Here is a 7,685-nt window from a genome sequence, read left to right as displayed (position 1 = left end):
TAAGTGTTTGGTCTGAGGCCAGATTTGAACTCAGGCCCTCCTGACTTCAGGGCTGGTACTCTATCCACTGTGCCACCTAGTTGCCCCAAGAAAGAAGTTTCAATGGAATAATCAGAAATTACATTGTATGGGGTAAGAAGTGAATGAGAAAAAATAAAGTGGAGGCACCTATTGGAGAAGCTCTTTTCAAGGAGTTTGGCCACAAAAGGCAGATGAGATAGAGGATGATAGCAAGGACAAAAGGATTAAGAGAGGTGTTTTGTTTGTTTGTTTTCCTTTTCAATGGAGTAGACATAGGCATATTTGTAGAATGATGAGAAGGAGCCAGTAGAAATAGAGAGATTGAAAATAAATTACAGAATGGTTATGACAGATGGGGGAAGTTGTTGGAGGAGATGGGATGGAATGGGATCTCTTGTGTAGGTAGGTACCTTGATAATGAGTAAAGTTACCTCTGTGTGAGACAGAGATCAAGGAGGAGATAGCGGTAGCAGGAATCTGAGGGACATGAGATGATGAAGAGGAGAAAACAAAGCAGGCAGCTCATGACAAATAACCTCAATTTTTCTGTGAAATACAGAGCAAGATTTTCAACTCATAGGGGAGTAGGGAATTTAAGCGAGATGAAAAGGTGTGATAGAGCTGCTGTGGCGAGTGGGATAGCGAGTTGCTAAGAAAGGTATAATATAGCAATAATGAGAGTCCAATTGAGGTTGTGTAACAAATATGTATGTAGTCTACTAGATGGCTCAGTGGAAGGAGTGGTGTATCTGGAGTTAGAAAGACCTGGGTTCAAATGTAACCCAAGACACTAACCATGTGATCCGGGGCAATTCCCTTAACTTTGGTTTGCCTAAGTGCACTGGAAAAGGAAATAGCAAACCACTCCAGCATCTTTGCCAACAAAACCCCATGGACAGGATGATCCACAGGGTCATAAAGAGCTGGACATAAAAAAAAAAAGACTGAACAAAAATAATGACATATATTTCTAGGTGACCAAATCACAACAGTTATCTGACTTTTTTCTACTTAAATAGCACATTTTTTTTGTTTGTTTTGTTTCATTTTTTTTTTATTCTTGTTTTTGTTTTGCATATGACCTTTATTGAACTTATCCACCAGAGTGGAAATAAAAGTCTGTACAAAACCAAATGTTTGTTACTATAACTTCTGCATTACAATTAATATCTAAACAGATTTTTAAAAACAGTCAACTCAATCAAAAACCACTACTTCAGAATCAATAGTTTCTTTAAAGCCACAGTAACACTTAAATATGGTTAAGACTTCAATGCAGAAATTTGGTTGGCTGGAAAGCTAAGAAAGCTTCCAACTTAAAACAGAATTATAAAAAGGCAAAATTGTTGTTTTCACAGAGATACAGTCCACTGGAAATCACCAACACTGGACAGTTGTTGAGAGTAGAGTCTGAGATAACATGGAATCCGGGCATCCTTTAAACAGTCTTCTGTTATCCTTTCTTTCCAATCAGAGATTTGTGGATGTGTGGAATCACACCACTACCAGCAATTGTTGCCTTAATAAGAGAGTCCAATTCTTTATCCCCCAGAACGGCAAGCTGCAAGTGGCTAAGAGTAATGAGCTTCACCTTTAAGTCTTTTGATGCATTTCCTGCCAGTTCAAGAACCTCTACAATTAGGTGTTCCAGGACGGCCGCATTGTACACAGCAGCGGGTGCTTCCACGCTCCAGGGGCTCCTTCTCTGGGACTTCAGATGCAGATGAATATGGCCCACTGGGAACTGCAAGCCAGCCCTCTGTGAGCGGGAAACCGCCTTTGTCTTAGCCTTTCCTGAGTCCTTCCCAGCCTTCCCGCCAGCCTGGAGGGGGCACACACCCATGCGGGCAGGAGGAAGGGTCGGGGGTGGAGGTCTTCAACCCAGTGGCCGGGACCCCTCCCCCTCCGCGAGGCCTCCCAACGCCAGGTCCGAGCTTTTCCCCAGGCGAGAGCGCGGGAGAGAGGAGGGAGACGCGGCTTCCAGCCTGCCTGCCCTGGCGGCCACAGTACATGTTTAAGAATGGACATCAGCAAATTACTAATTGCTCTCTAGAATGGTTGGATCAAGTCACAACTCCATCAACAATGCATTTTTGTCATAGTTTTCTCACATCTTCTCCAAAATTTACCATTTTCCTTTTTTTTTTCTTTTGTGGCATATTAGCCAGCGTGAAATGGTATCACAGACTGTTTTAATTTGCATTTCTCTAACTAATAGTGATTTAGAGCTCTCCCCCGCCCAAATTACTGTAGACAGTATTATATATTGATTCCTTTCTCTGAAAAGTGCTTATTCATATCCTTTAATCCTTTATCAATTGAGGAATAATTTGTATTCTTATAAATTTGATTCACTTCTCTATATATTTGAGAAATGAGACCTTAATCAAAGTTACTTTTTGCAAAAAAAAAATCTCATTTTCTGCTTTCCTTATAATTTTGTTGGGTTTTATTTGTGCAAAACTTTTCAATTTTGCATAATAAAATATTTTTGATATTATTATATTATTATTTATATATTATTTTATTTGTTAAATTAAATTATTTTATTATAAATATGTTTATATTTATTAATATTCATTGCATAAATGTTTGTATGTGTTATAAATATTGTTTAAAAGATTATTATTAAATATCATCTTTTTATTAAATTAAAAAAAACCAACTATATCTTACTTAGTCCTAAATTCTTCCCTTATGCATAGATCTGACAGATAAACTATGCCATGCTCTCCTTATTTGCTTTATGATATCACCCTTTATGCATAAATCTTATACCCATTTTGACTTTATCTTGATATACACTGTGAAATACTGGTCTTTACCTAGTTTCTGCCATACTGTTTTTCAGTTTTTTTCAACAGTTTTTGTCAAATAATGATTTTTTTTTCAAAAGCTTGGATCTTTGTCTTTATCCTGTACTAGATTAGTGTAATCATCTACTATAATGTATTGGTACCTAATATATTCCACTGCTCCATTACTTTATTTCTTAGACAGTTCCAGATTGTTTTGATAATGACTGCTTTATAATATAGTTTGAGATTTGCTCTAGCTAGACCACTTTCCTTTGCATTTTTTTCATTGATTTCATTGACTTATTTTTTCATTGATCTTTTGTTGTTTCAGATGAATTTTGTTATCACTTTTTCTAGCTCTACAAAATTTGTGTAGTAGTTTGATTGGCATGGCACTGAATAACTAAATTAATTTAGGTAGAATTATCATTTTTATTATATTGGCTCAGCCTGCTCATGAGCAAAGTATTCTTTTTTGGGCCTAAGACCAATTCACATTTTCCTTTGAGTTTTTGGGATGCAGTTGTTTTGACTTTGTTTTCTTTTTCTGTATGTTTTTTTTTTTAATCTTTCCTTTCCCTATAATAACTTTATGGTCAAGTTTTTTTTTATTATTGTTGTTTCCTCATTTTTCTAGCCTGTTTCATGACTTCTAACTTTATGATAAAGTTGAGCTCTGTTATCTGAATGGAGGGGACACTGTCCAAAGCCTAAGATTTTCTATACTGCTGTTTTCAAATCTAGTTCTGGGAGTTTATATGTTTTCAGTTCTTACAAGATGGTGTGATCTAATGAGATATGTTTTTTGTAATAAATATTTATATAGTACTTACTATGTTTCAGATTCTGTGCTAAAGCCTTTTGTGAGATATTACTTAATTTTATGTTATGTGTCCTTTGGCAAATCACTTCAATACTTTGAACTTCTTTTCCCTCTTTTATAAAATGGAAAGAAAAATAACAATGATGAGAGGTGGAAGTTTTATAGTGCTTTATATGAATGGCCTTTGCTCCTTACAACAATTCTGCTAGTTGAGGAATTTTTCCTTTTACTCCAAGTTCTACATTGATTATCTTTATTGGGCAACTAGATTGTATAGAGAATATAATGATGGACTTGGGTATCAGAGAGCTCTGAGTTCAAATCTCTCTTCAGATATATAATAGCTGTGTGTCCCTGAGTCATCAAAACAATTGCCTCCTAAATGGGAAGCCCTCTGTAATGTCTTCCACAACTTCCCTATTTTTTCTGAATATTTCTTTCATGCTCCAACCAAATAGAAATATGTTTGGTGTATTTCCTTTTCTCATGCATTCAACAAACATGGTTTCCTTTACATTGAAATGCTATTCTCATTTTCATTTCCCTTTGTTTAAATTCTTCACACTTTTTTTTTTTTTTTTTTGGTGAGGCAATTAGAGTTAAGTGTCTTACCCAGAGTCACACAACTAGTAAGTGTTATGTGTCTGAGGCTGGATTTGAGCTCAGGTCCTCCTGACTCCAGGGCCAGTGTTCTATCCACTGAGCCACCTAGCTGCTCCGAATTCTTCACATCTTTTGAAGCCAATAGCATGTGCTACCTGTGTCATGAAGTTTTGCTTGGTATGTATTTACATTGCATTTTGCTCATGCCCTCCTAATGATCTTGTCACATTTGAGTTTTTGCACTTAATCTGCTTATGTGTCATATCCACCTACTAGACCATAACTTTACTGATTATAGAGACTACATTTTATTTAGTCTATCTCACCCAGCATCTAACTTAGTACTCTGTTTGTTTGTTTTTTGTACTCGTGATTTCATTGGTATTCTTCAAGTAAAGCAGCTTCCAAGAAGCTCTATGCAACATGTAGAACTTCAATTTATAATCTTCTGGTTGTCAGGGCCATTGAGGGTCAGAATAATTTCCCTAGGGTTATAAATCAGTACTTATGCCAGGGAGGACTTTAACACAGGTCTTTCTAACTTCCAGTAACTTCTTTGTGTAGCTTCACATGATTTTTATCTAATTGCTCAAAGTCCTTTTAAATTAATTAAAGGCTTGTAAAACCTTAATTTTCACTTTTGATTAATTGATTAATTCAATCTACATGTCCAAGCATTCTGTGCTTAAATGGAGCTCTGGTTGGAAACCCATGCCTTAGATTTATATTCTCCCTTCTCTCTGTCTTTCTCTTCCTTTCTCTCATCACTTTCCTTACAATACCCTTCACAGACACTTGGATATACCCAAACAACATAAGCACTTTAAAATGTGAATACAATTTTAATTAGGAATAGAAGAAGCTTTCAGTTTTCTTAAAACACTAAAACCTTTAGTGACTTACCTCATCTGAAAGTCACATTACAATGTTATATCCTTTTAGAAATAGCCTGTATTCAGGGGAGTTTGGTGGGATTAATGGGTTCATTGATTTCACTATAACAGAACTTGATGTCATTTAATTGCATAATACTATTCCTTTGATTCAAGATGAAGGTATCAATTATGGCCACACTAGGGAAAAAATGAGAAAAGCTCTTTTAGCCAATGTTCATTAAAAACAAAACAGACAGCTTCCTTTTAGGGCCTTCCCAGTCAGAGGGAATTCCTGAAATATAGTGTCTACTTAGGGAGTTTGTGCAACTATGTGCAGATTTTTAATGTTCATTGTGGTTAGCTATTTGATTATTCTATAAATTCTGAAGAAAGGCATGATTCTTGTTCATTAAAAACAATAAAAATGCATTATCAGGAGACAAATAATAATGTCTTTTAATATCATCCTGGTGATTCTATATAAATAATAGAAAGGAGGAAGGAAGACAGGGAAGAAGAAAACAAGTGAAGCATGCATATACTGGAAAACAGGAGGGTATTTTTTTTAATAGGATACTGATAATAACATTATTTTAAATATAAAACTCAACCTTATGGTGAGAGGTGGGAAATGAATCCATGCTTCTATCTCTTCCTTCATCTGTTTTACATAAAGAGATATCTCTTTCCTTGCCATCCTTTCTACATGTAGAAGTGATCCCACTCCATTGGGTCTTCTCTAGCAGATTGCCTCCTCTATCATCACTAATTTTTTAAAAAACTTTTTTGCTAATTTCTAATCTCACTCTATCAACTGATTGCTTTGTTGTTGTTGTTTAGTCATTTTCAGTCATGTCCAACACTTCATGGCCCCTTTTGGGGTTTTCTTGGCAAAGATTCTGGAGTCATTTGCCATTTCCTTCTCCTGCTCATTTTACAGATGAGGGAACTGAGGCAAACAGAGCTAAGTGACTTGCCCCAGAAGTGTCTGAGACTATTCTAACCACAACTCCAACCCTAAACTTTAACTCCAAATCTAATTGTAATGAAAGCTTAATCCTAACGAAAGAACAGAGAAGAGACTGAATTTTATTTCCCCACCCAAATTTCTGAAATATATATGAAAAATCACTTATCATAAAAGTATGAAGTTAGTAAAACTCAGTAAAATTTGAATATTTAGCTACAAATTGTAGTGTTGAAAACAAAAAAAATAAGAAACCATATTAGCATGACTTGTGCTAACTTTTTGTTCATGAAATTGATATATTGTCTTCCTCTTTAATGTCAGACCTGATGTGTTATGTTATTTTTTTTTCCATTTTAAGAAGACAAATTCTTTTTATTCTCTAGCAAGGGAAAATATGTGAAATACCTGCATTTGAACTAACAGATTAAAAGGGAAAAAAAACTATGGTTGCTTGTGGCAGAGACTAATTATGAATAATTAAAAATTTTCTAGAAACAAAAAATAAATCTTGGAAAAAATGCTTGCTGAATTTGCAATCAAAGGAACTGAATTTGAATCCCTTCTCTTGCATGTACTGACCATATATGTTTAGACACTTTGTACTGTTTGATTTTCATTTCTATATTCATAAGATGAGGTCATTTCTAACTCTAAATTATTCTGTTTGTCTTCTCAATTTTACATATGCTTATTAAATCAGATGCCAAAATGTTCTAAAATATTATTATTTGACTTGTATTCAGTGGGTATATACGATATAAACAGGCATGTGCTGGTGAACACATAGCAACTGACTCGGAAAAAATGTATACTCAGAACATTGTTAAGTATAATATCACCATCATTTTTAAAATCTATACAATAAAAATAACAAGTAAGCCTTGATTTGTAATATTTCTGATTTTTAAGATGTGAATGATTACATTGAAAAATGTATGATTGATTTGCATTAGCAAGGACAAACTTATTCCTGCATATCCCTACACACAGACTAATTCAACCCTCAGATAAAGAGAGGAATTTTTTTTAATGACTATACAATTTGTAAAACTGTATAAACTGACTCCTGGGCTTAGAATGCACCATTTCTTTACTCTTCTTCTTATAAAGTCACATTCTATTAAAGGACAACTTACCATATGAGATTGTTTGATGATCCCCTTATCAGAAATACAAAATGAGACATAGAATGATGAGAGTTGTGTTACCCAAAGGTAAAGTGTCTGTTATTGTCATGGAATATTTCCCAGTATGAAATAGCAATTGGAGTATATATATATATATATATATATATATATATATATATATATATATACACACACACATATATATATACATATACACATACATACACATATATATGAATATGTGTATATGTATGTTTGTACGTGTTAGATATTACTATTTGTGAATAATATTGTGGGAATTTTGCCAAAATTCAGAAATTTCAATTGATTGTTAAATATGGTATATAACAACTAAAATAGTGCAGGCTTTTTCTATAAGAAAAGAAAAACAAACAAATCACTGAAGGGTTTCTGTCGATATGAAATGGAAAGTCTAGCCCATAGAACTGACTTATTCATACATACATC

The 7,685-nt window shown here is 34.3% G+C and overlaps 1 pseudogene; it reads right to left on the bottom strand.

Moving 5' to 3' along the window:
• Positions 1-1,459: 1,459 nt before the first annotated feature.
• Positions 1,460-1,864, bottom strand: LOC114024393 (annotated as a pseudogene).
• Between the last annotated feature and the right edge of the window lie 5,821 nt (positions 1,865-7,685).

Source organism: Vombatus ursinus, unplaced genomic scaffold (assembly GCF_900497805.2).
Source record: "Vombatus ursinus unplaced genomic scaffold, bare-nosed wombat genome assembly UNPS02014821.1, whole genome shotgun sequence".
Classification (NCBI taxonomy): domain Eukaryota; kingdom Metazoa; phylum Chordata; class Mammalia; order Diprotodontia; family Vombatidae; genus Vombatus; species Vombatus ursinus.
This window is presented reverse-complemented; position numbering and strand designations above follow the sequence as displayed.